Here is a 27,791-nt window from a genome sequence, read left to right as displayed (position 1 = left end):
ACTGAAAGTGGTGCATTAGTAAACTAAACAAATAAAGAAAACGAGCTCCTGGGTATGGCTATAGCATGTGCAAGACCAAATTTTAAACCTGATGTTAGTTTTGCTTTTATTTAAAGTGTAAAGTATGAAATTCATTTAATTGCTTCCATAAATAAGAAAGTTGGTACTGCGTATGCGCAAAACGAAATTTTGAAACTGGCGTTAAATTTGGTTTTATTCCAAGTGGCTATGCATCAAATTTCATTTATATCCCTGCATAAATAAGAAAGTTGGCACTGCGCACGAGCAAAACCAAATTTTGAAACTGGCGTCAAATTTGCTTTTATTCCAAGTGGCTATGTATCAAATTTCATTTAAATACCTTCATAAATAAAAAAAGTTTGCAATTCGGTTCATAAATGGTCGAGATGCGAAAAGGGCACTGTGCTGTGCTGATCGATTAGGCTCAATTTTTGGAATTGCGTTGTATATGGCTAAAGCTATACCTATGCATATTGAATGCAATTCGGTTCATAACTTACGGAGCGGAGATGTGAAAAGGGCCTTCCTTATTTTTTGGGCTACATTGCCCATTCACGAACTCTGATCTACAAATTTGACAAAGAATCCATCTAGTAAATTTTATCGTAATTCGTTATCGAGATATCGTGCTAACGGACGGACAGACGAACAGACACCGCAAAATTATAAACTCGCTAGGAGCTCGTTAATAATGGCCAACTTTAATAAAGGCTAAGCTATCGATTGCTGAAAAGAAAATTAATTACAAAATGTCTTTTATATCTCAAGTTATCGTACTAACAGTTCTGGATAGGAAGGCAAACAGCTATATGGAAGCTTTTCAGTTTAAAAACATTTGCTTATTGATAGGTAGAAAAATTTGCGAAAGATTAGTAATTTACAGTTTCATTAGGTTTTTTTTGCCACATCTACACTAAAACCATAATATTTTAGCTAGGCGGCGCTGTAAAAAAACTGTCCTCCAAAACCTTTTTGGTGAAAATTTTAACTATGATTTATAAACATTTCAAAGATGTTTAGACGTTCCGAGTGCCACCAGTTTAGCACCATTTTTGGTAGTATTTTCGAGTTTGTTGGGAATTTAATTCATCTAATTTCTAATCAATTGTTGTTGTTGCATGGAATAGTTTTTATCCGAAACCACGATTGTTTCTAAAATCCAACATATAAGTAGCTGAATTTTCGAAACATTTTGGAAAATAGTTTTGACGTAATAACAACACATGTTGAGGAAGAGGAAGTATACATATACGTTTTTACTTTGGATGGAGCAGTACTTTCGTTTCGATTGTACATAAATAAATTAAAAATGTAGGTACGTAATTACGGGTATGAAAATAATGACAAACAAGAAAATAACTGTAATTTTTGTTTTGACGATTTCTTACGTAACGTAACAAATACTAAAAGATGTACAAATTGTTTATTGTCCGCAACCGCCAAAGTATAAATATTTTTTACAATTATCGTTATTTTGCGCTAAATCTAGTACCGTTTTAAATATATTTTTTGTACATGGCTTATCGTTAGATAAACTTCGCTGGGTACAGTTCACAATCGCTCCTGTGTTGGTTTTATAGCTTATTTGACTTGGCCGATAACTTTAATTGAGAAACGACTGTAAAAAATTATGTTTACGCGATTATTGAAAGTATTTTTCGGGCGACCTGAACTGCAAGCCGTGATATTCGATTGGGGTCACTGACACATCTTTAATCGGCACAGTTCCAATTTTACGTAAATTGAATAATGAGCAAAATGCTGCGCGGTAGTCACGGAAAATTTCGACAATCAAAATTTAAATATAAATAACTAATGTTGGAAAGGTCGCACAATAACAATAAAAAAAATCGTTATATGTACTCCAAAAAATGATGGGTACCTACAATACGGCCGCACTTGCTCCTGAATTGTTGACATTTTTTGCATTCTTATACAAATCCGGCCCCATCCATGCATTATTTAAAACTTTGTCGTTAGTCCTTCAACTTCAAAGGAAAAATTTATAAAATTAAAATAATTCGAATTAGCATACAAGTATTTACAAAAAAATCTTCGGCCACGACAATTAGTGTATCGGTTGTTATTTATCTGCATCACAACGTAATATGTTGAATTAAAATCAACGTTGACCCGTACACGTAAACACGATTGTAATTGGACTAAAAATACTCTTTTTACCGATTTAAATACGCAGCTTAGAGGTTTTAATTAAATTGACGTTCAAGGTTCATTTAGAAAATAGGGAAATAATTTTTCCGGCATTCTGCGTGTTTTAAATGATCAGTATTGTTGAGGGGAGTTTTCGTCACTTAGACGAGCAAAAATGTACTATTTATGGCGACATTGTAATTATTGTATTCGTAGTTTCTTGCTTGTTAGAGGTCACCCGGCAACTTTACCGCATTATAAATATTTAAACAGTTTTTTCCTTTACAGCAGAATATCTAAATAATTCATTGGAAAATACCGACTCTTTTTGCATAAAATAGTTTACTTTGCGGATGGTACGCAAAAAGATATTGGAAAGTGCTAACCTAATTTGTAAATTGGTTCGCTAACCTCCGACATCACAGCTCACAGAGTTTTGCGTTGTTTCCCTTTGTGTTGATATATTTCAAGGAGGAAACGGATAATAGTGCATATATTATCGTAGCTCCAGATAAATAGAAAATTTGTACCGGAAAATAATATTTATTTTTATATAATCTGGGGCGTCTACGTGAGAATTTATCACATGACTGTTACATATCTACTAATCCCGTATTGAGATATTACCAACGCATTTTTATTGATTGGTGTCATATGCTGTGAATAAGGAATACAGAGGTCAGTGCCGAAGTCAATGGTTGTGTTGAATGCATGTAAAGCATTACATCCATTTTCTATAACGATACAATTTAAATTTATTTCAATATTTATAACAAATCAAAATAATGGCAATGGCATCCATAGTAAGTGGTGTGAATCACCCCAGAAGGTTCATTCGTCTTATCATACTGAAGTATCTGCGGTAAACCACGATTCACCTCAACCAAGGAAATGACTTAATTTGTTTTCGATCGAGGAGGAAAAATAATGATTAATTGTTTAATGACACGATGAGTACTTCAAGAAGCTATCACATAGTGGTCGAAAAATTCGACAAACGTTAGTACCTATGTAGGTAACTGTGCCTCCGGAAATGATGGACGAGTTTTGACGGAGAGACACTAAACAAGAAAATCTTCCAATGCTTTAGTAGTGGTGGTTATGTTAAAAAAACTTTGTTGTAGCAAGATTCCGTGTATACGAGCCTTATAAGTATACAATGAGGGCGAAGCCCGAGTTAATCAAGCAAATTCATGCAAAAAAAACACTTTCAACACGTGCTGTACACGAAATTTTTTTGCATAGTGATCCATAATAACCCACAATTGATAATTTGATTGACATTCGCGGTTTACTGTCACTCAAAAGTGGATGCTATTGTTCATAGACAGGACTAAAGTACATGGAAACGCATAGTAAAAATCGTGAAAAAAAGTACTACTTTCCATACGATTTTTCATTTAAAAAAGTGCGATAATTTCATCAATATGTAAAAAACAGAATTGTTGTGTTTCATTTGAATTGGTATTTCCGTATTTGTTGTCCCTTTTAGATTTGTTTGTAAATTGTATATTTTTTATTTAAACTGTAGATATTGCTTGTATAATAAATTGTTTATTTATATTTGTTGTATGTGGCTGCTGCGGTTGTTACTTTCGCGACGGTAAAAAGAGCGTTTTTTACGCTAAGTTAAGGGCGGTTAGTCCTATTAATTTTGTGGAAGACGCAGTGTGTCGGTATCGAAGTAAAGTGTGTAGAAGAAGTTAAGCAGTCTTATAAAAGAATTAAGTTGTCGTCCAGTGAAATTGTAAAAGTTTGTGGGAAGTTTTTTTTCATAACGGTTTTTCCGTATTCAGAAAGCGGCTTGTTCGAGTCATTGGGTCCAGTTTATTAAAGAACAAGTGAAGTTTCCTGAAGCTGTGGGCGTGTGTTTGTGTGTGGAGCTAAGTGCGCCTGAATATCGCAAACCACTCACGACCAAATTATTTAAATCAGGGGTCGGCAACCATTTGTTGTAGAAGGGCCAAATATTTTACGCGGAGATTAGTGCGGGGCGCACTTGAGTATTTTAATTTAAAATTTAAAAAATTATCAAAGTCCTCGAGTGAGATCGAAGGGACTTCAGCGCATTTTTTTTTGTTTTGACTCCACCGTCAATAAGATCTTGTCGAAGGCTAACACCTTCCCTTTTTTGGTATCCACTCCCGACGTGCCGTTCACCCGCAATTTGCGTTTGACGGTTTAACTGTGCGCGTTTACAAGGATCTTTCTGACGACACTGTAGAAGAAGATGAGAAAAAACTCCCGAGGCTTGTACCCTCCTCCCTAAAGTTAAATACACGGCCCCGGTAGGTACATGTACTCTCGTCGTTTTTCTACAGCTCCGCATTTGCTGACAGCCAGTCAACCAGCCGACCAAAGTGAACTATCCTTTTTCAAATAAATTTGCAAACATGCGCTAAAAGTACCACTCCTAACTTATCGTATATAATGTAATGTAAATCAATTAAAACTAAATGTTTATGAAAATTATGTTGGAGCGAGAATCTCGCGGAACGCAACAAGACGCCTCGCGAGCCCCGGGTTGCCGACCGCTGATTTAGATTATTTAAAAAGTGAAACTTTAATCAATTTTAACGTTTTCTTATTTTATTTGTCCAACGACTGCGTGCGAGGTAATTTGTTAAAACAAACGTTAAGCTTTTCTTTCTTTCAGGAATTTTGTTTTAATTCTCAGGTTAATGTCGGAATAAATATTTGTGATTGTAAATAAATTAATCGTGTGCGACTCGGATAGAGTGCTCACGTCAGATTGTTTTTTTTATATCCAAGGTTTATTTCAAGTGTTGATCAAAATGTGTGTAATAAATTCTTTGGAATTTCCCGAAGTTGATTGATGCCACTAAGGCAACCTAATACTGTTGCACGGAGAATAAAATAACCTTTCATTTCATAAAAAAATTAATTGAATAACACTGTTAAGGGTACATTGATAACGCCTGTTTACCTGTTTGTAACAGGACCTGGACCAGAGTGGTAGCCTGGGGTTCTGTAAGGTCATGTATTGGGATTTCTCCGCCAAGAAAACTCGATCAAGTGATCAATGATAAAAAAATCAGTTTGACATACTCGTAAAATGCTTGATAGGCAGAAAGATTTCTTAATTAATTAGAAATTGGATGATGGTCTTTTTTTCGTACTATTTGAGAACTTACCAAATCACCAAGATTGAAAATTCTTATAACTCTAACTGACGAATTGCATAAATAGCGTGAATTTAAATATTTCAAAATGCAGAATAAGAACTTTTTCTAAAAAAGCGGCATCGATGACGAACTAAATGATGAAGCAATAGTTCGGGCATCTGTTTTCAAGAATTCAGGTATTCACTCACTGCGAAAAATCGTACGCAAAAAGACTATATCTAGTTTGTAGTTAATAAAAAAAATCTTTCTGTCTATCAAGCATTTCACGATAAGGTGGAACTTTTTCTTTTGCGTCGATCACGCGACCGGTTCCGTTTTGCCGTATATATCCCAAGCCATGACCTTGCACTACAAAACAAGGTGACTCCTGAGTTACATAACCGGAAAATCCCATTCACTAAGGTCGCGATTTTTTGCCAGGGAAATCCCACATCAAGGTCACTCAGAGAAATACTTTCTATTTTCTATTAGTCTTCAATCAATCGGCCACAAACGCGTGCGTTAACATTACCGCCGTATCAATTCTAATTTTATCATCATCTAATCAACTCTCTCCTTCAGTTTACGCGATTATAGTGACTACTAACTGTACATCCCTTTCGCGTGTGAATACTCTTTGTAAAGTTGGAAAAATAAGGATTTTCAAATAATAAAACATTAGATGAAAGTACAGAATATTTTTGTTTTGCTTGAACACTTTGCCTGTTCTTCTTCTTTGTAAAGGTTTTACTTTTAACTATTTAATAAGTTCACTAATGTTTATTTGCAATCATATCAGGAGTAGGTACAACTTCAAAACCTCAATTTTACAAAATCGTTCATTCTAGTACATTACTATACCTACGTGTCATTTGAAAGGTCTATTTTTTTTATTTTAAAAATAGTTATTTATTATACAAGGCATCTGAAATATATGTATACCTTACTTTATGATAACCTTATATTATTTTTACTGAAAGTATCAAGTTTACTCAAATATGCAAGTACCCTATCCAGTAATGGACGAGATTTTAAAAAAATGTCTGTACCAGTATTACACCTATGAGGTATGTACAGACCGTATTTAATGTATAGAATTCATTATCCCCCCCCCCTTCAGTTCAGGTAATCTGTTGAAAACTCATTGCGTTTATATAGAAACATACAACAATCATAGAGAATTATGATATAACACCAATTATTAGTTATTGTAATTGAAACGCACCCAATAGGTACGTAATCAGGCGACATGAAGAGTCCCACGGATTTTCATATGTCAATAAATCACTTTCGCTCGCACATAAATCAGGATTTCCTACTTTCAACCTAATTATTTGCTTTAACGATAAGAAAAAATAAACTAAGACGCTAAAAAATAATTAACTGTACTTAATCGTTAATTATGAAATAACAATCAGTGTGAGAAAATGACGATGGCAATGTTACTTTATATTCAAATAAATATTGACGACTTTAATAGATAGATAGAATAATTACCTATCTTTTATTTATAGTAATTAGTTTGTTTTTATAACACACTGCCCTTTGATTGCATCTCATTAAACTTAATTGACTATCGCGTGGATAACAAACTATAAAATTGCCTGTGAAGTTTTAGTTTTTTCATTGTACAGTACCCATTTGGCATTCCGTCGTGTAATTGATTTTTTCAGATGTTCTTTGTGCCGTTTTGTAAACATTTACAGTTTACAATAATGGTGAATGGGGAATGGCAATGTTGTAACGCTAGTAATCTATTTCATTTTTACTCCTGTAATTGCTACTCAGGGTTACAGAAAAATTAGCCTTTGTGTATGTTACGCTAGTGAAAAAATAATGACTACATAATGGACGGATGCAGAATTGTTATGGGGTGGTTTTGTAATCGTTAGTATGCTACTATCCTGGAGAGCAAGCCAAGCGCCTGTGGCACACAGGTCTTAAGAGTTTGATGGTTTTCGTTTTTCCGTTTTTCCGTAAACTATTGGCCCGGCAGAAAAAATTACTCTTATAAAAATAACAAAAAACGGACATTTCCTGAAAAATCGGGGTTGCGATTTCGATGAAATTTTATTCCATGGGGATCGTTTTTGATAATTTGAACGAAACAATTCTACTGCAATTCTTGGCCTATTGCAGACAGAACAGAACAAAATGAAACAAAAAAAACACGTTTAGTGGCGCCAAATGCCAAATGAAACATTTTGGATTGTATTGTTTTGAATAGACGTTTGTTTTGTTAGGAAAATTTCTATAGTTTGTAGTAGAAGTAACTCACTTTGCGCCTCCTTTCCCTCAGGGCGTGTTACCTCCTCTCCCTCTCCTCGGTCATGTATCGTCGCATGGTCTTGGGATTTCCCAAGGCTAAGGGATTTTTCATTGGTTCTTCTGTCATGCTAGCTCTAATTTTTCATTCTGCAACTTTCTCGCGTGTGAAGGTGGCTCTTGTTATTCGATTGTTGCTGTTATTTATTCTACAGGGTAGCAAACTTCTACTTCTATTGGTTTTCCCCCCTCCATCCACCATATTGATCCGATGATTATTAGAATTAATATCTCATGCCGCGCACGTATATTGTTTTTTTCTGTTTTAACATTAAAATTCACATACTCACCACTCCAATTCGCAGTATAGTATTCGTCTTAAATATTTGAGAAGATATACTCCAAGTGCCCTCGTGGTCACCTCTTAAAGTGGACGAATATATGCAGTTCGCAATCACTCTTGAGCCTAATCAGTCGAGCTCTAATTTTAGAACTTGACAGATTAAAAGAATTGACTATGAAATTTTGATCCAAGTTTCGGACTATGTACTTTCTTCTCCCACGAAAGGCATTGATAAATTAAATAATAAATGAATTCACTTCATGGGCAAAGATCGTTTGAAATGAAACACTCGAATAACATCCAAAACCTTGAAAAACACGACTATGGATTTGGTGGAACGATGATCGAAATGAAATAAAAAGATTAATCGGGCAGTCCAAATTTCATATAATTTAACCTTCTAGTTTGAAACTAAAAGAGCCGTAACCCATTAATAATATTAATTGGATGTATGACAAGGATCTTCAATGCGTATTTCATTAGGCTCATCAGCTCTGCAATTTTAGATTGACTCGTTATTCCTTACGGACGTATCGTCACTGGGATCCTTGAGTTTGTGCTACTTCCGGGACCGGAAGTGTCCTCGGTGACCGCTTGATTTATAAGGAGTTCTATAGCAAAAATTAATAAATACAGAAGGAAGTTTACGAGACCATAAATTAATAGCGTGATGATCCAAATATCCTTGAGCATATACGGCATTGAAAAATCCGCTAACAATGTAAATGCGGAAACTTCCGCAAGTAAAATCAATATAAATTAACGCTATGATAATTAATAGTTACAGATTGCAATTAATTTCGGGACGCATGGAAATAATTTGAAAGAGAAAGCCTTCGAAGGCGATCTTCCTGGTTGTGTACATCGAAATAATTTATCTTTGTAATAATTAGTGGGTAATGCTACTGTTGTGAATGAATTGTTTCTCCTACTTCTAAAAAAACACCACGAATTAAAAGTAGCGGTATACAGTCATTGTCATTCTCTACATTACCCATTACTAATTGTGGTTTTCATTGTAACATCGAATATTTGTGGTTTGTTAGGTGTCAGTCCAGAATTTCCTGGAAAGGAAAGTGTAACATCAAAAGTATTCATCTCGTCACTTCATTTTAACAAAATGACAGAAGCAGACCAGGAAGGACCATACAATTATCGCAACCTTTTAGAACAATTAAGATCCAATTTTTTAACGCCGAGAAACCGGCTAGAATAATTAATTATTATCTGATCAAATGATTTTCAATCACGATTTAACGATCCTTCTCATATTCAAACGTGACCCAAAAAATTATAACCACCAACAGGGGAGAAAAAGTATTTGCTTTTGACAACCGCAACGAAAGAAAATGGATGAGTAGAAGAAAGACGTCCTTCACGAAACGGGTTTTTAAATTAATGTTGCGTACTTTATTTGTCTATCTATTTTCAAGTTCTATTTATACTTGATATGGATATAACCCAACGTTATTATAATTATTTTTCGAGACGAGTATCCTGTTTAGTTTTGATTTTCTTTAGCTTTGTTTTCTTCGATTGTCAATTTTTTCCTCGTGGCCAGGGTATTTTAAAGATTCCATTAAACAGTTTTGTTGATTGTTTTTTTATACAAATTGTATTCAAATACTTACCTGGGGAAAAACGACGCAATTTGCAAGCATTCATTAGAATAAAAAACTTAATTGTTCAAGTTCAGACTATTTTTTGATTGTTTGGAATACTTCAAATTATTTATAAAGTAAACATACAACAAAATCCTCCAATTCCTCGCCTTGGGTTCTTCAAATCCTTTAGGTATAAGGCGTAACCGATTTTTTGTTTTTTTTTTGGTTTTTAGTATTCTCCCGATTCTTTAAGCTCGTTTCAGTTTTCTTCAAGATCGCTTGTTAATAAAAAGATTAAAAAGTATGGATTACTATTTGAAAAAACAGTTGTATGGCGTCACGGCTCTAAAAACTCATATATTAAAAAAATGTGACAATTTAACATCCGTTATACCATTGAATAAAATTTATTCAATGGTTATACCTAATGTAATAACCGTTTTGCCGAAAAAATATTTTTGTTTTTTAAATTTGACCCTTTTTTCTCAGTTTTGTGTAATAAAACCTAGCAACATTTTTGTAAGTTGTACACAGAAAAAAATCTGGCTCGTTATTTTTCGTTTCCGTATACATATACATATCAAAAATGTTAATAAAATCCCTCCAGTCGTTACCTCAGAAAATTGCCAACGCACATACGTACATACTGCAATATAATCAAATGTGGACGTTGACGTTTGATCCAGACGTCTGAATTAATCCCGGGATATTAATGTTAGTCAAGTTTTCTTCTCAAATTATTTAATTATTCTGGTGGGGTATTCAGTAGTTTAAGATTTCATTAATTTTGTCTGTTAGTTCATGTAAATCGTGTGTTTATTCGAACCCTTGAACGATTCAGATAAAAAGGTCTCATGCTTAATTATGATCAATTCCTTCCTTCTAAAGCCAGTGAAGGTTGGAACATTACTCTTATTGGCTGTTTGTAAATTGGATTTACCTCTTTTGTTGCTCACTGCTCCCTCAGCATTTGCATAAAATCCGATGAGGTTCTGCCACTTGTTCACTATGTGAATTTCTTCATACGTGGCAAGACCGGTTATTCCACGTTATGGAGACTTTGTTTACTCCACTTCCATTGCCTCTCCTTGGCAGATTCCTTGTAATTCTCACAGCCCTTCGGTTTCCGAATGGCTTTGAAGATGACCCTGAGAAACACAAATATGGGTGATGCCCACAGACCTCCCCCAACTTTTCACAGGAAGTGTGGTCCATCAGGGCAACTAACTGTTGTCATTTAAAGGCCTTCTTCCGTTCGCTACTTTCCACTCCCTGGTGGTAACGCACGGGTTGTGCTTACCTACGCGTTTAACTATCTCTTCCGGTTCCTCTATGGGTCCGGGAATCCATACAATTGCCCTTTCAGATTTGGGAAGGTTTTCGAGGAACCGAAAGTGTGCCCCTTCGCAAGATGCTTTTCGCTGTAAGGCGCAGTGTAATCGGAGCAAGGTGTCTCCCTTGTGCCGAGAATGCGTCCTGTCTACACTACAACCTTCGGGTTCTAATGCAAAAAAAGCATCTGGCTTGTGTAGCCGATTGGTAGCGCTTAAGCGTCCCGGTCTTAGATCTAATTTTTTGTAGGTGGCAGATTGATATCGATTTTTTCACCTGGTTGTTGTTTTTTGAACAGCTGGTGTTGAGCTTCAGATAAAACTGAAAAATTGTTGCTCTCCATTTCTCTCGGTCCCAGAGCACATATAACAGTTGGTTAGGCTGGCGCTGTTTTGGTTCAAACCCGCCGCATAAACGGTCAGCTAGTTTAGGGTTGTATAATTTAAGGGCTTGAGAACTTCCGCAGCGGTTGAGTCGTTTTAGGCATGCAATCTTCGGTACTTCTTTACAACTTACCATTTGGTGAGCGCCACCAGTTTATTAAACTTAACTTTCCCTGTATAAAAACTAGGAAAATGCAAGGAAAGTAACAATCAAACTGAGCAATACGAGTATATTTCCCTTTAACGACAAGTAAAATGACTTTAAAATTGAATAACGTTTTGCACTAATACAATAGTATTTTACATTATTAGCCAGATAAGTGAGTTTTTACTGGCGATAGGAGAAGTTGACTGGCGAGCCATTAGGCGAGCCTGTCATCTCCTAGAGCCAGTAAAAACTATTACCTGGCGTATAATGTACAATATTTTATTTGTTACTCATTTGTAAACGTAAATAATTAGTTCTTAAATTGATCTTGAAGAAATGTCTAAAATATCATGTTATCCATGTAACAGAGACTTCGCATTAATTCTGGCCAATGAAATTACTAGATTACTAACTTGTAAAATTTTTACAGGTCTGCTGTCAGTTTTACAAGTCTGCTGTCAGTTTTACAAGTCAGTAGCGTTTAAACATGACGTTTACCCGTTTGCGTTTTGTCTTGTTAATCAACGTTTACAACTGAGTAACAAATAAAAATATTACTTGATATCCAAAGTAATTGATTAAAATTGATTCAAAACTCAGCAAATCAAACGTCTAATTAAAACTGCCCATTTAGTCAACGATGGAATAAAATTTACTGAATCTCTCCGAAACGATTGTCAACAAATAAAATGATATTCCGGGCAAAAATAATATATACCTGAATCCTTGGAACTAGGTTTTCTTCGAGGTGATCTCCCCACGCCACGCCCTGAGCCTGAAGTATAAGGGTAATTTTTATGTTTGAAAATGCATAAAAAACGCGTACAACACATCCATTAATGCGGATCGTTCCATTACCAAACATTTAGAAGCAATAGCAGGTGTCAAGTTTGCCAATATCGAGGCCAAATATAACTTACATAAGCGCATTAGTTAATATTCTGTAAGCAATTATAGAAGAAAGGGTGGCATACTACGTATTAATTTAAATATAACTACTACACAGGTATATTCAATTTAAATAACAAGCGTAATTGCTTGTTTCTTAAGTCTATAGAAGTTGTCATTAATTCAATGAAATTACTTTATAAAACAAAACAGTACAGTACGATTTCAATACGTAATTTCAATTACAACAAACACCCATAAATCACATCGTGTAATTAAAGCAAGTTTTTTTTTTAAATAATTGTTATAATAATCAATGTAAACATAAACAACAAAAAATGTTTTCACTTTTCAATTTGCCTTCACGGTAGCGAAGTTGAACGTCAAATAGTTTACGTTAACCAACACACTGCAAACAAATTATGATACAAGTTCACTTTCCCTATTCAGCCAACTTTCTTCAGTTTGAAAGTGGAACATTCGTAATGTGCAATATTTAGTAGCAGATTACATACAAAAGTGAGCCGCTTCGCTGCGATTGGCGCCACTCGTATATTATTACCATTTAATGCCGTTACCAATTTTCTTTTCAAAAGCTTTTAACCATAAACGATTTCGGTTTCTTTACATTCAATTTGGTTAGAGTCTCACATTCTAATTCTCCGACGGTTTCCAAAAAAGAGAAATTTTCGATTTGGTTTTCACTTGATTTTGCAAAATTAGTTTCACATTTTAGTAGTTTTTTGCAAGGGTGTCGCATGAATACACACTTTCTATAGAATTACAAAAAGTTGATAATTTCTACATCGAGCCTAACCAACTGTAAGCAGGGAACATTTTTTGAAAGATACAATATTATGTATAGGAAATGACGTCGAGTGTTTTCGAATGTTTGCGTCATACGCGGGTAGTATTTTTCAAAACTACTGACTGACCAGTTCTCCTTGTTTCCCTGCGAATGCATTACATTTTCAAACTAGTTTAATTAATTCTTTCTCGCCAAAGTCGGCAGATGTAAATTTGCGTTGTGCATTTTTGGAGTAATATTTTCCATTCGAGTTTGTAGACTTAAAAAGCAATTGAAATCAATTTAGTAAATAAAAAGTGATCAAGGTGACTTTCGATGTGTTATTGAAGAACGTTACCAGAAAAAATCATCTTGTGCTAAGACCTAATTTGGAAAATTTCATTGCAATGTAGTCCATTTGAAGCTCATTATAACAGTTCAGTTAGGTTGGAAAGCAATTTATTAAAAAGAGACAATAATTATTTCATTCAACTTACAACACTCAGTATTGAGTACTATAAATAGACACACTACACCATCTGCATTTGATATCCGTCATGACAAATAAAAATTGCACACATGACTCGTGCAGACGAAGACGAAGTGCAGTTTTTTTAGGACTGTGGTGCGAAACAGAAATATGCTATATTATACGATTGTGTCTCAAATAAATTAATGCGGAAATAGAATCATACTACCTTTTGAGGTATCAAGGTCGTTTTTCTAACGACATTGGTTCATTAATAATCATTTTGACAACCCAAAAATTCAAGAACAACAACTCGTTCATGTCTTGGTCATAAAGACAATTATCATTTCTCCTTTCAGCAACGACATTGCTGTAACTCCGAAACCGTATAGCCATGACACCTTCCAAAAGTCAAAATATGACACGAGAATCTCAATAATGCAATTATGAAAATGTCGACTTATGTTTCCTTGTACAAATAGCATTTCCTTTTCCTGTGGTCTTACTGTTTCTTGCGGAAGCATAGAAGGACCACTCGACAGTCGCCAGGTCAACTTTCAAACCTACACTTACTTCACCGCATTTGTGTGTGTTTTATACGGCGAAGATATAAATTCTTCATCAGTTAATTTGGAAGGATTATTACTCAACATACCCAAACTAATATAATAATAGTCAGTAAAGTGGTGAAATTAAGATGGAACGATCCAGAAGACAATCCATCAGATTTTTAGCGCATTTTTTAAGAATTAAAAAAAATGTGCTATTGATTGCGTTTTGTCCGTCCGTGCGTCCGGGCCTACTTCTACCGTTTTGAACTACTGAAGAGGATGCGCTGTTAAACATTGGAGAGGAAAAAGGATAGACTACATTAGCAAAAGTCCTGTAGGTTTGTTTGTGTGTGCTGTGCGGTGTAACATTAATTGTGGTAATCCTCTGGATTGGTATTATTAATTTCTTGTAATAAAATCAAATCGCCAAATTTCTGTCTCTTCAAATACCATGGCTTGGACCTCTTCCTCCTCTTCTTGGGCTCTTCATTTACGTTATCCATCATATTTGTGAAGAATTACAGCTGCAATTTTTTTTTTACCTTGTTCATCTTGTCGACAGTACCACTCTAGAATGAATGAAATGGCGCGAACGTGTAGTTTATTCACTGCACAACGCGCCAGAAGTTGGCGGTCCACGCTTCGTTCCAAAACCGATGGCGCGTCGTTCCGGGAATGCACGTGAAGGGGCCCCATAAGTTAAACTAGGAAATGTGTGGGAGGAGGAGGGGGGGTAAACACATGTTCTACCCTTCATGGTATTCTAATGAAAGGTCTCATCGAAATGAATTGGTTTGTACAAACTATAACTTTCCCTTGCGACTCTTTTTCGAGATCAATGATTCTAATAATGCGCTTTATCTGCACAAGATTTGTGCACAATGTATACTTGTTTTTTCTATTAACAGTGGGGCCCAATGCTAAATGGGGATTCACTAGAGCGTCGTAGAGGCCTATTGAATTTAAAGATTAAATGGTAGAAAAACAAAACGTTATGTGATGTACATCCTTCCACCGGTGGGGGAAAGGTGGGGGGCGTCTACATTTATTTTAGTATGTAGGAAATCGCCATTTTAAAATACTGGAACGCGTGAGATTATTATACAGCCGATTTAGCTTGATGCCCTAGCCTAGTGGTCAAGCCTCAGAACAAAATTCCCAGCTAAAGGGAAATGGACTTTTCGATGGGATATTCGGATATGAACAAAATGCTTTACGAATATAATGCAGGTAATAGTTTATTTACTGAAAGTTCAATTATATTTAGTGCGACGAACTAGACACTAGAACCAAAAAAGCATACCTCGCAATTAACGGAGCCGTAGAAAAAATCCCTTTCGGCTCGGCCGATCAGGTGTAGGTACACTTTTTTCCACCATGTTGTTCCAATATGGCAGAATTGACTGATTCACGAACTTGACCGAGATATTTATGAGTTACACCAACCCTTAAAGTTTGGGCGAATTCGGTCCATAATTACGTTCCTTGAAAGTGATATATACAAACCTATAAATATACTGGCACCATTACCTACCTACAATAGGTAGATAGATAGAAATCGCTAAAATCCAATTCCATGGTGCGGTAACTTAATGCAAAAGCGAAATTGAAACGGTACGGATGCAAAAAAATGTGGCTGGCGGTTAAAACACCAAAATCAAAAGCTGATGATTTAAATACGGTATGGTTGCAAAAGTAAATTTACCGCAAAGCTTAAAATTTCGGTACTTACAAAACCTAGTTTCCGAAGATGCAAAAGTAAAAAGATCCAAATTCATAGTCCATTTGAGTAGGGACAAACTGAAATTCCCATCTCGCACGCTTATACCTTCGATACGTTCAAACAAACTAATTAATTATGCCTTTCCCCGACATCGGAAAAATATGGGACCGATGTTAGAATTGGAATTTTTTAAGAGCGCACCTAACGTATGTAATCTCCACTTAATCGGCAGTTATCTGTAACCCATTCAAGTTAATTATACTTATCTAAATAGCCGGAATGAAAGTTCCAAATTCGCTAGTCCAGCAATGCCCTTTTGGAATGAGGTCAGGCGACGCAATCGGCTATCACGTTGATATTTTCCTTAAACTGCACGACCTTTCCTACTTTATTTGCTTGTTCCTTATTTATGCCTGAAATAATTAACCTCAAAAGTAATTATGATGTGCGAAAAAGCGGTAGAGGGATTCAAAACAAACCTTTCCAATAAACCAAATGTTCCCTAAAAGTCCCAAAATTACGGTTTTACATCATTTTTCTTGTCAACCGCAACTCATAATTAAATCTTAATTAAAGCTTAAATTTCACGTGTCAATTTCTTCTTCAATTTTAAAACGAGTTTTCAATATTGAAATAATAATTGAAGATCATTAAGTTTTATTTGTCATTGCTTAACATTTGTCAATTTGTCATTTGTGGGGATCTCTGAAACCATAGAAGATACGAAGAGGGTTAGAGAGTTATTATCATTTTGTAAAGAAAATCAGAAAACTTTACTTCCTTACTTACCTTATTTTTTTATACGGCCCGTAAAAATAGTACATACTGTATTTAATAGAATTTTTTATTACGAATACAACGATGTACCACACACAAAAAAAAACAAAAAACCAAAGTTGAAAACTGTTGGTTTCAACAGGAGGGTACGCCCGCGTACAACGCCCAAATCGTGCGGTGCGAGAATAACTATCGGACAAATCTTCCATTCCGCACTCAGTTTGTGGTATGCTTGCATATTTCTATCTCTATACACTACCTGACTAACCCATGATTTAATTGAACATTTTTTGCATAATGAACTATACAAGAGCCAGTGGAAAATATTAAAATAAACATATGGGTATATCTCAGTTTTTTTCATGGAACACCACATATTGACGTCCTTTAGTTCATAGACTGTTTTTATTGCATTTAGCTGCATGAACAGTTATTTAATTTTGTATTATTAATATTTAGTATACAGGGTGAACATTTTGTCTGGAGGTCAAGGTTTTTGTGGTATCCTAAATTATGAAACAGTGCACTACCAATTTACATATTTTTTTTAATGGCAACTACTATACATTTTATTAAAGAGCACACTTTTTGGATAAAGCAGCATTAAAAACTAATTATATTACATAATCAAATTTAAGAGAAAAACGTAAATTAGGGAAACTGGTTGTGTTAATTAATTTTATAATTTAACTAGTTTAATCATTATCAGATGTAAAAAAAAGGTTCATTCTTGAATGGTATCTCACGAAAAATCTTAAAATATATATTATGTTCTCTTTAAAAAATTGTTGATCGCTGATGATAAGGAAGAGTCGATGGTGTGTGTCTGTCTGTGACCAGGATAACTGGAAAACGCTTGGACCGATTCCGATTCGGTTCAAACTTTGCACAGTTATATTCCACATGTTTGCTATATGTACCTATTGAGACTGGGTCAAATCCAATGCTCACACCGCTCTCCCGCTTTTTTTTACGCAGTTCTGAAACTTGGATTAGTATGTTTTACTTCTACGGAGGACCAGAACATGCGGCGTCTCCAATTCCAAAATCCCTATTCCTTTTAAAGCCGTCATACGAGTATAACAAGTGCACAGTTGGCCACTCGAGGACATACGAAATGTTCTGCTATCTCTCACCATAATTTTCCGCACCCATGGATCTCTGGATGATGTGCCCACTATTAATAAGGTTCATCTACAAGACGGCCTGAGCACCTTAGTAGCAAACATGTATCATTTATAAGTACACTCTTCCGACACGCCGTTTTCGAGATATTCACACTAAAAGCTTTGAACTCATCATATTTATCAATTTCCCTTTGTTAGTACCCTCTTCCTACACTCCGTTTTCGAGATAAATACGACAACGACACAGTAATAGGATTTTTTTGAAAAACCATTTTTGTGGTGTACATGGGAAAACGCTTTTAAAATCGTACGCAAAATCTGATCGGCGGTTTTGTGTTTCAACACATAGACTGTGTTTCCCAAATGTACATAATATGTATTCCTGGACACCAAAGGTAAACAGGTTTTGATTATATATATATACATAATATGTATATGTGCCAAATTTCGGTCGAACCACCTACACTCCCCAAAACAATACTGGGATTGTAATACAGTTAAAATGTATATCAAGACGTATGCATTTAATCGTATTCCAACCCTGTCCCATATAGGCAGTAAGTAATTCATCATATGGGTAGACTAATTTGAATAAATGCCTTCGATTGTGTGATAGATCTAGATGTAAGGTATTTCAAATTAATGGTACCGTTTTGGTAGTTAAGTATGTTGTTCAAAATATTTTTCTCTAATTAAGTCTACTGAAAACTAGCAGTTTGTGGTATGCAATCACGAGAAAGGTCCACGTGTGACGGCTATAAATAATAGATTGAATGTTTTGAATTGGAAAAGACTGGAAAGTTTAGAAAACAAATATTTGCAAAGCGGTACTAAAATGTCGCAAGTCGCATGTCGTTCTGATTTCATTATGCATATTTCGCACCTTTTCGAACTGTTTGATTTAACGTATGCACCAGGTTTATAAACATGAACTCTTTCAAAATTCAATTGATGAAACACGCTCGTATAAACACCCAAGTCAGTGGCGCTTTAAAATACTGTGTGATTGTGTGAATTGAAAAATATTACGATAAAGTGACTTCACTTTAGTAGTATGTAACGACATGCGTGCGGCCTCGATATGCCACAGGCCAATGACCACTCCAATGTTAAAACCAGACAATCTTATAGGAACTAATTTTTTTACAATTTACACTCATTTTGCGCTGTGACGTAACGACAGCTTCCATGTATTTGCGTGAGTTTTGCTATGACGAAGAGTTCGATTGTGACGTCAAGGACCGTATACGCGGCACGGCACGGGGAATCTCCGAATTATAAAACGAGTAATTTTAAATTCACGTCATGACGTATTTCACCAATTCTTAGCATTCATCTCTGAATGAATGTAGTTTTTTTTTATTGTGAACGTAAGCGGCATTTCAAATGGCCTAGCTCCAAAATGTGAAATAAATCTAAACAGATTTTGTATAATTTGGGTACTTATGACCATATTATTTGATTGATCATCAATTCAAGTATTTGTGAAGAAATACAGGGTGTCAATTTTAAAACTTGCAGTCGGCCATATTTTCCAAACTAAAGATATTGAAAATCGTGAAAAACCGTTTCGGGGGTATCGAGGGAGAACCAGAATGACGTTATAAGTGACAACCCCCCACTCCCTTAACCCCCAGCCCCCCTCTTCAAAAATCCTAAATGGCAACCCCATACTTGTGACACATCGTTGGAAAGCTACTGCTTTCCAGTGGTACCAATAAAGTCAATATTCATTAAGACAATTTAACAAAAATTTAATAATTAACAAAAAAAAAAATAAAAATTAAGCCATGCCTATGTTCAAGATTTGGTCGCTAAATTCGAAGAAACGGGATCTGTTATCATTAAAAAAAGAAAGCAACCAAGATTGCTTAATGAAGCAGCTCAGGTTGAAGTTCTTGGCCAATTTGCCATAAATCCCTCAATGTCAACATTTAGCTTTCTTTTTGTTCATTATTAATTTTTTGTTAATGTCTTTAATGAATATTGACTTTATTGGTACCACTGGAAAGCATTTTTCAGTAGCTTTCCAACGACGTGTCACAAGTATGGGGTTGCCATTTTGAAGATTGGGGGGGGGGGCTGGGGGGTTGTCACTCATAACGTCATTCTGGTTCCCCTCGATACCCCCGAAACGGTTTTTCGCGACTTTGAATATCTTCTTTCGTTTGGAAAATATGGCCGACTACAAGTTTTAAAATTGACCCCCCGTATATAAAAGCATGTAAAACGACTCCCTCTTGGAATTCTGAAAATACAGAATAGAATCTAGAACATTGCGTCCTCATGTCTGAAAAAACGGAAAGAATAGTTTGAATAACGATTAACGCGAAGGTGAAGAAAAAGGCGACGTCGGACAAACCGAGCCAAGTAATAGTGCAACGTTCCTTTAAAAGAGTTAACATTGGTCCAGCTAGTCTTTGCTTCCAATTTTTGGAAGTTATGAACATTATCATGGCTGCATATACGAGTATTGTGTTTCAGTTTTGTTCTGGGCTTGAGAATGCAGTTTTAATTCTTTATTCTCATGTTCAAAAACCCGAGATATACAATTTTGACATGAAATGATTTAAAATTATCATTATGATAAAAATAATTATTTTATTTTATCAATAGTCCAGTCGATACATCACATACCGTGCGTTTTTGATAGTGGACCTTTTTTTTATTGTTGTAATTAGTTCATTAGGTATTAAAGATTAAATTTACGACGGGAGCCATTTCCAAAATATTGTCGTTCGGCCGCCATATTAAGTTGTACCAACGAACACCAGAAATACTTAGACTGGAAATTTGTTTTGTCAGGTTGTTGAGTCAATATCAGTAATTACTTCCAATAATAAACCGATATACAATCCAAATGATTTTAAACGGTTCCAATAAGTATAATTAACCATATTGACCTACGAAACCCTTTAGACTACTTGCTTGCAAGTACTTCCCTGTGATTTTATTTACCTAATTTAGTTTATTGTAATTATTCTAATTATTTCAGGTCTGTCCCGCGACCAGTTCGTCATATTAAATTTCGCGAAACGCATTTTTTCTTTATTCGACCCCCCCGCCGCCCCCCTCCTAAAAATTAGGGCTTCACGAAAAAATTACGAGAGGGCGTGTCGTCGGACGCTCTCGAGATTTAAGAATTTAAAAAAATTTTACGGTCACGTTTGCGAACGATTGGCGAAAAAGTGCCCAAAAAAGGTAACTCCCTCCTCCTCGTCCCCTCCACGTGCCTCGACGGTCCGCGATCGAACCCCGACCCGACACCTCGGAAGCGCCCTCGAACCGCGAGTCCGAGACGGAAAACCGCAACTCGATCCGGCCCTCGTTCCCCCGCTGCGACCCACGGACTTTACCTCCACGTAGCGGGGGAGGGCGGGGGCAGGGTGCGAGTTCGAGCGACGGCGCGTCGGAAGCGTCTCGACGTCCCGCGCCCGTTTCGACACCTCCGCCGTCGCTCGACTCGGTTTCCTATTTTTCCCGGGGGAAAAACTGTTTTACCCCCAAAAAGCGAACTTTTTATAAAAAAATTCACAGGCGCTCCGCTTCGCGTCGCGCGCCTCGCCCGCAGCACTATTCTTTCGCGCGACGAGGTCGGCCAGCGGCGCGCAACGTGAAGTTTTTTCGTAACTCTTCTCCTTCGTCCGCTCGGGTCGAAAAACGACCTCCGGGGCAAAGTTCGCGTCCCGCTCCCACCTCCCTCGGTGGTCGAGGCGGATCGAAAAAAATTGTAAAAGTGGGCACCCCTAACGGCTACGGATTCCGAAAGTACCGAGCCCGTAGGTCGAATAACTTCTCCTCCAGGTCCGAAAAGGTGTTTTTTCGCGTTTTTTTTCACGTCTTACGGCAGCCCCCCCGCCGGAGGGCGATAAAAAATTTCACCGTACGCGATTCGACGCGGCCGTCCTCGGTACCCCCCGGGCCGCGGCGGCTTCCGCGCGACACTTACCTTTGGTCCTCCGGAGGGGGTTTTATGGGGAAAAACACGAAAAGGGGGGTGGCGCGGGGGGAAAACCGGTCGAACGATTTGCTTCGTTTTTACTTATCTTCATGTCGTCGACGTACTCAACGATTTTACGAATTTTCGTGAAAATCCTGCAGGCCGTTTCGAATATGCTTTGGGTGGAAGTCAGAAGAGACCAGATTGCGGCCTGTTATGTATACAGAACCTGCATTACCCAGGGTTGCCCAAATGATTCTTCAACACCAAAATAACGAAGAGGTAGAAGAACGAGAAGCCGATGAACCATTCATTGTCAATGATTCAGCAGTGGAAGACAGCGACACGGGTGATGAATAAATATTAATATTTTGTTTCTTTTAAGTGCGTAGCTAAATGTTATATTTTTTAATCACCCTGTATAATAATCCAATTTCTGCAATATATGTTCTAAATATTTACAGGTCTTTAATTTAAACCTAAAAGTTTAAAATAACAATATTTTTCAAATAGGTAAGTTAGTTTAACCATTTTTTTGTTTTTCGGGATGAAATTCAATATGGCGGCCAAACGACAATTTTTTTTACGAGGCTCCCATCTTTAAAATAATTAAAATCATGTTAAAAGCGAGTATCAGTAATAAAAAAAAGGTGAATTATTTTTATCAACGAAATAATAAAAATGAATATTTTTTATCTTGTAGATAATTTTAAATTAGATTAAATCAGAAATATAAAAAAATGATTTTCGCCTTAGGGCGAGTAAACGCATTTTCCATGAATTGATCCGTACTTCGCAAAAGGCCATATAACGGTTTATTTATGTGTGCAAAGGAAGATAGGTTGAGGCATAAATATTCTCAACTTAGCATTGCTCAGTCTGCGCATGCGCACACCTCATGTTTAAAATATGCAATACGTTGACCTTTACTAAAAGAATCTATGTTTAAAATTTTAAAATTCAAAAAGAAGCATCTGTGGTTAAAATTAAAAAAAAACTATATATATAAATAAGAAAGATGACATTGATGCCCACCACAGTGATCGTCAAAATTTTTTTTGTTTCAGCTGCCAGAGCTATAAAGCTACTATATGAAAAAAATGAACTAAATATCTTGAACACTGTAGGAGTAGTTAAGGCCTCGGACGGACGGACGGACAGAGAAGGCCCTCCCCCTCGGCCTCTTATCGTGAACGGATATATTCCCTTACACCTCACGAACGGGTTGGCGGAAGAGGGTACTCACAAAGGGCGATTGAGACCTCTGCAAGAAATATATCCATTGATGGTGTCAAAACAAAAGCTATTTCGGTTAAAAAAAGTGCGCTTTATCTACAAAATTTATACTTCACTCGGTTTGTCCAAATTATATACAAAAGACTCTAAATTAACTGGGTTCTAAACACACTTGACAAAAAAATAAACACCTTAAATCTAAAATTAAAGCTTAGATTTCCTCAATATACCTATATTAAATTTAACCAAAACAACAATAATGTTGATCTAACAACAAAGCTGACAACAATAAAAACAATGTCGCTTGCTTTTACACATCTGTATGTCTTCGTGTCAGGCATACCTACTTATTATCGTTAAAATTAGACGCTAGTTTGTTAATTCTTGGTTCCTATGATAATCTTCAGTACACTTATTTCCAAAAAACGATATAGGTTAGATGTATTGCCAGAAATTGACTGTAGCAAGACTGTATACTGGTATAGTATAACTCACATTTTTTGTATGGACGAAGCCCAAACTAAGGTTGCGGTGGCAAGAAAAGGGAAGGGAGATATGCGTAAGAAATTGAAAACCAATCTTATATAAGGTGGGGGGAAACGTGTTTGGGGTTGAAAGGTTGAATGTGGTTTGAGATCGGATATGGTGTTAGGCAGAAATAGTTTGGTAAAAGTTGGCTTACCGTTCCTCTCCGTTTAAAATGGGGCCGCAACGGCGCGCATTCTTCAGTCGACGGCTTTATGTTCAAGGGAAGCCAACATGGACGACGAAAAATTAACTAGCCTTATCTCAAAATGTCCAGAATGCTCTCGCAAATTGCGTCCGATAAAGAATCGTTACCTTTCTGGTAAATATTTTTAAAATCTATAGAATACCTTAGGGATTATTAAAACGATTTTTTAACCGGAGGTTGGGGGCGTTTAAACTCTTTGAAAGATTCTCCCGTTGTTCGAATTATTGCACTTTTTCACATTCATTAATTCGTTTATATCGACGAGGTTCTTCAGATCTTTAAAACTACTTGGATGCTTCATTTTCTTTAAATTATTCCAATTTTGCAGAAGGGTGCGATGTTCCTTATTCCATTTCTTCAAATCCTTCCAATTTTCCATATATTTTCTTCGAGTTCTTCGACTTTTGAATTCTTCAATATTTATTGTACTTCACTTTTAAAATATTCAAACATTTCAAATACTGTGAAAGGAAATCTTTAAAAACCCTCATATTTTTTGCCTTGGGTTCTTCCAACGCCTAAAATGGTGCCTTTTTTTTTGTTTTTACAAACTCTTCAAATATATCGGATTCTTATATTTTACAGTTTATTTTTAAATATTCTTCGCATACTTTAATGCCTCGGGAATCATCAAATTCCTTACTTTCTTCAAATCTACATGTTCTTCAAGATTCTTTAGATTCATGGAATTTTAAATTTTCTTCGAATTCTTTCGGATTCTTGGAATTCCGATCTTTGACTTCTTCAATTGTATTTGAGTTTATAGGATGTTTCAGAAAATTGAAATTCTTCATTTTGCAAAAATGTGTGCAATTCAATCCTGCAAAACCTCCCGATTTTTTGCATTGAGTTTTTGCGATGCTTTGTAGTTTTTGGGTTTTTTGTTATTGTTTCTACAATCTCTTCAGGTTTCAGCGTTAGATTCGGTCCCAAGATGAGCAACTTTGTTAACTAATTATTGCTCTTACGTTTTGCGTGGATTATTACCTATCTATCCCCGAGCCTATGCCCTTAAATTTACGGTTAATTTTTGTTTATTGCTGTTTGTGGCCGTAATGGAATTTCCTTTTGAATGAAGGTGAGGGGGTTGAGACGTCTGTAACCATAAAAGTGTGTGTACCTCAACAACATTCAAAATTTTGCAGACCACAACAAATTTAGCGTTTGTATTGAAATGTTGCTCATCACCCAAGCATCATTTCAGTTTAGTTTGTGGCCATCGATTTATATTTTTACAATCGATAAAAAAGGGTCAAAAGTCAAAAACTGTTCAAGCTTTTTTGTTAAAGTGATCCAAATACAAGAAAAATATACAGCGACACTAATCGAGATTTTGAGCACCATATCTGTTACGAGTAGGTATTTATAAATCAAAAAATTGTGCATCGTCTCGGCCTATCCCTTCAATCAATACCAGGAACCGGTTCGGCGTTAAATCTCTTAATTAGTTGAGTAACATGCGTGAGATTAGTTTCCTACCAAAGCATTCAGTGAAAGTTAACGGGCCAGTACAATTTACCTGTTGATAAGAAACGCATCACATTGTTATGTCGTTTATAAACAATGTCTTCAATTTCACCAATTTGCGGTGTCGCTTGTTCTAACAGATTAGTTTGTCATTGTTGGCAATGATCTAGATAAACGTAATTAATAAGAAGATAGTCCATGAAAAGACTTTTCAAGTTCCTTGCACTCGCTAACGATCACCGGGATTTGGTTTCTTACAACTTTCTCCAAGCAACGATTACACCATGTTATTTAATTTTAAAGACATTCTGAGCATTAAAAAAGAGGGTTTCCTTTTATGTGTTGGATTTATTTTTACTTTCACATGCGATGCATAGAAAGTTGCGCGTTTATACAGAAATGATTTGGAATTGTCGATACAGTGAGCAAACTTAACACGTGTCGTATAAATTCAAACCAGATTACCATTTTTTCAAATTAATTATTTATACTTTAAAAGGTTAATCGCTTCGATACCTAAACTAGTGTTTATGTTCTATTTCGGTCTTCTGCGCAATTTCTGTAATGTTTGAAATTCCTATCTTATTTATTGGCAGTGTCATTCAAAATATTATGGACATTATACGAGCCGTATTCGAATAACCTTCAGATTAAAAAACCAAAAACGATTTCCATTGTTGAAATTGAAAACAAGTGTAAAGGTGTATCAAAAGGAAATAAAATTTTTTCATGACCTAAATACAATTACCTAATCTATATATATAAAACAAAGTCGTGTATGTTACATCACTTATAACTCAAAAACGGCTGGACCGATTTGCATGATGTTTGATTGGATTCGTCTCCGACCCGAATCGCAGAATAACTATTAAAAAAAAAAGCACGAAAACAATATAAACAAAAAATTATTACAAAACTAAAAATAACAATCGTCAAATCCAATGTTTTCAATCTTACCCACCCGTCAAATTAAAAACTATAAAATTAAAAAGTGACAGGTATAGGTTATTCGCGATTTCGATTAACTATAAATCGCTTAGTGTGTAATAATGATCAATAAACACTTGCCGCTTAAAAACATGCAATACTTCAAAATATTTCAAGTGAATTGTAATTTTGCAAAAAATCTTCAACATATTATTCTACCACAAATTTTCAAATGATTTAAAATGTGTACAGTGTGATTATACAACGAACTACAAAGCAAAAGTTAAGTGGGCATATGTTAACTCACAAAACTTCCAAATATTTAAAATGTGCACAGTGTGATTTTGCAACACAACGCCACCATGTCCTGAAATGGGATCTCTGTTACGCCATAAATACATTAAAAATCATTCCATTATAAATATATTTTTCAAAATGTATTGAAAGGATATAAATAAAATGGAATATCATATATTATTGTTTGGGTTTGCTTGAACAACAAAGATGACAGACCAGATTTCTACTGCAAATAATTCATAATTTTTATGAGAAACGAATTCGACTCACTTACATCTCATATAAACACTGTTATTTCAAAGTTTGACCTAATCGATTTCTGGTGTGAATTGTGTCTGTGTTATAAAACTGTTTAGATATCATCTTTTGTTTGAAAAATCTGAGTAATTAGTAGGTACTCACTACGTACGAATAGATATGAATAGAAAGGAGCGGTGTGTTGATGAGTGAGTTTAATCCTTCATTACAATTTGTGTTCTTAAAAGCGAGTACACATCTGAGCACGAGCGCGAACGAGACAAGCCGAAGCTGTGGGTTGTGCCTCGTATGCCGTGCTGCAGACCATGAGCACCGAGGCACAACTTAGGTAAGTACCTAACCTGTGATAGAGGCATATGCGCAGCGAGCCACTTGATTTGTGCGCACCCAATGAGGCATCGAGACTAGACTAGTCAAGGGTAGAGACCAACAGAGGGCATTGCAAATCTGCAAGCTATACAGAGGAATCCTCACGGAGTTACAAATCGGTAATAATTATAGGTCATGTTTCAGATACGTTTGATATACGGATGCATCAATTATAATCAATTATCATTTATCACTTATTGGTACTCAACATTTATAACACGTAAATGTATAACACACGAGCCCGGATTTTCTATTAATCACTTTGGCATCGATGGTAAGACTAAAACTGAACATAATTCAATTTGATTATATAGAAAACGAAAAGCTCGGTTCATCATATTTCACAGAAAGAAATCCGCTTTCATTCCTTATCACCGGTGATGAATCGTTTAACGGCGCCTTGATATCGCTCTAGAAAATTCGCTCCAATGCCCTGTCCATTTGATGTTTAATTATTACTGCTTTATATGGCAAACTGAAACCATTCCACGAATTTCTTGGAAAGTTTGATATTAAACCTAATATAAATGTTTCACTTTCGCGTCTTTTACTCAAAATTATTTTAGCTCGTCGGAGCAAACAAAATTAACGAACCTCGAACACTTAGCAACACGCATTTACACACATATATACAGAGTAGGTACAGTTTATATACCTACAGGAACACAGTGAAAACGCAAAAGGAGGAAAGCGAAAGAACTCGAACGAGAAAAAACGAAAATGGAGCATTTTATAATTTTATTTCCTCTCAAGAAAATCGTACGTCATCTGCGTCCTTCTCTTTCACACGTACAGAGAGTGCGCATGCGCTCTCTCCATGTGATAGAGGCAGACAGAAATATTATATTCAAGAAATCGAAAAAGGAAAAA

General features: G+C 35.8%; 1 long non-coding RNA gene across 1 annotated transcript in view; it reads left to right on the top strand.

Moving 5' to 3' along the window:
• Positions 1-27,791, top strand: part of LOC116168492 — a 52,419-nt gene that overhangs the window by 23,408 nt on the left and 1,220 nt on the right. The gene's annotated exons all lie outside the window — the stretch shown is intronic.

Source organism: Photinus pyralis, unplaced genomic scaffold (assembly GCF_008802855.1).
Source record: "Photinus pyralis isolate 1611_PpyrPB1 unplaced genomic scaffold, Ppyr1.3 Ppyr1.4_LG4, whole genome shotgun sequence".
Lineage (NCBI taxonomy): Eukaryota > Metazoa > Arthropoda > Insecta > Coleoptera > Lampyridae > Photinus > Photinus pyralis.
Note: the sequence above shows the minus strand (reverse complement) of the source record. Positions and strands in the feature narration are given on the sequence as shown.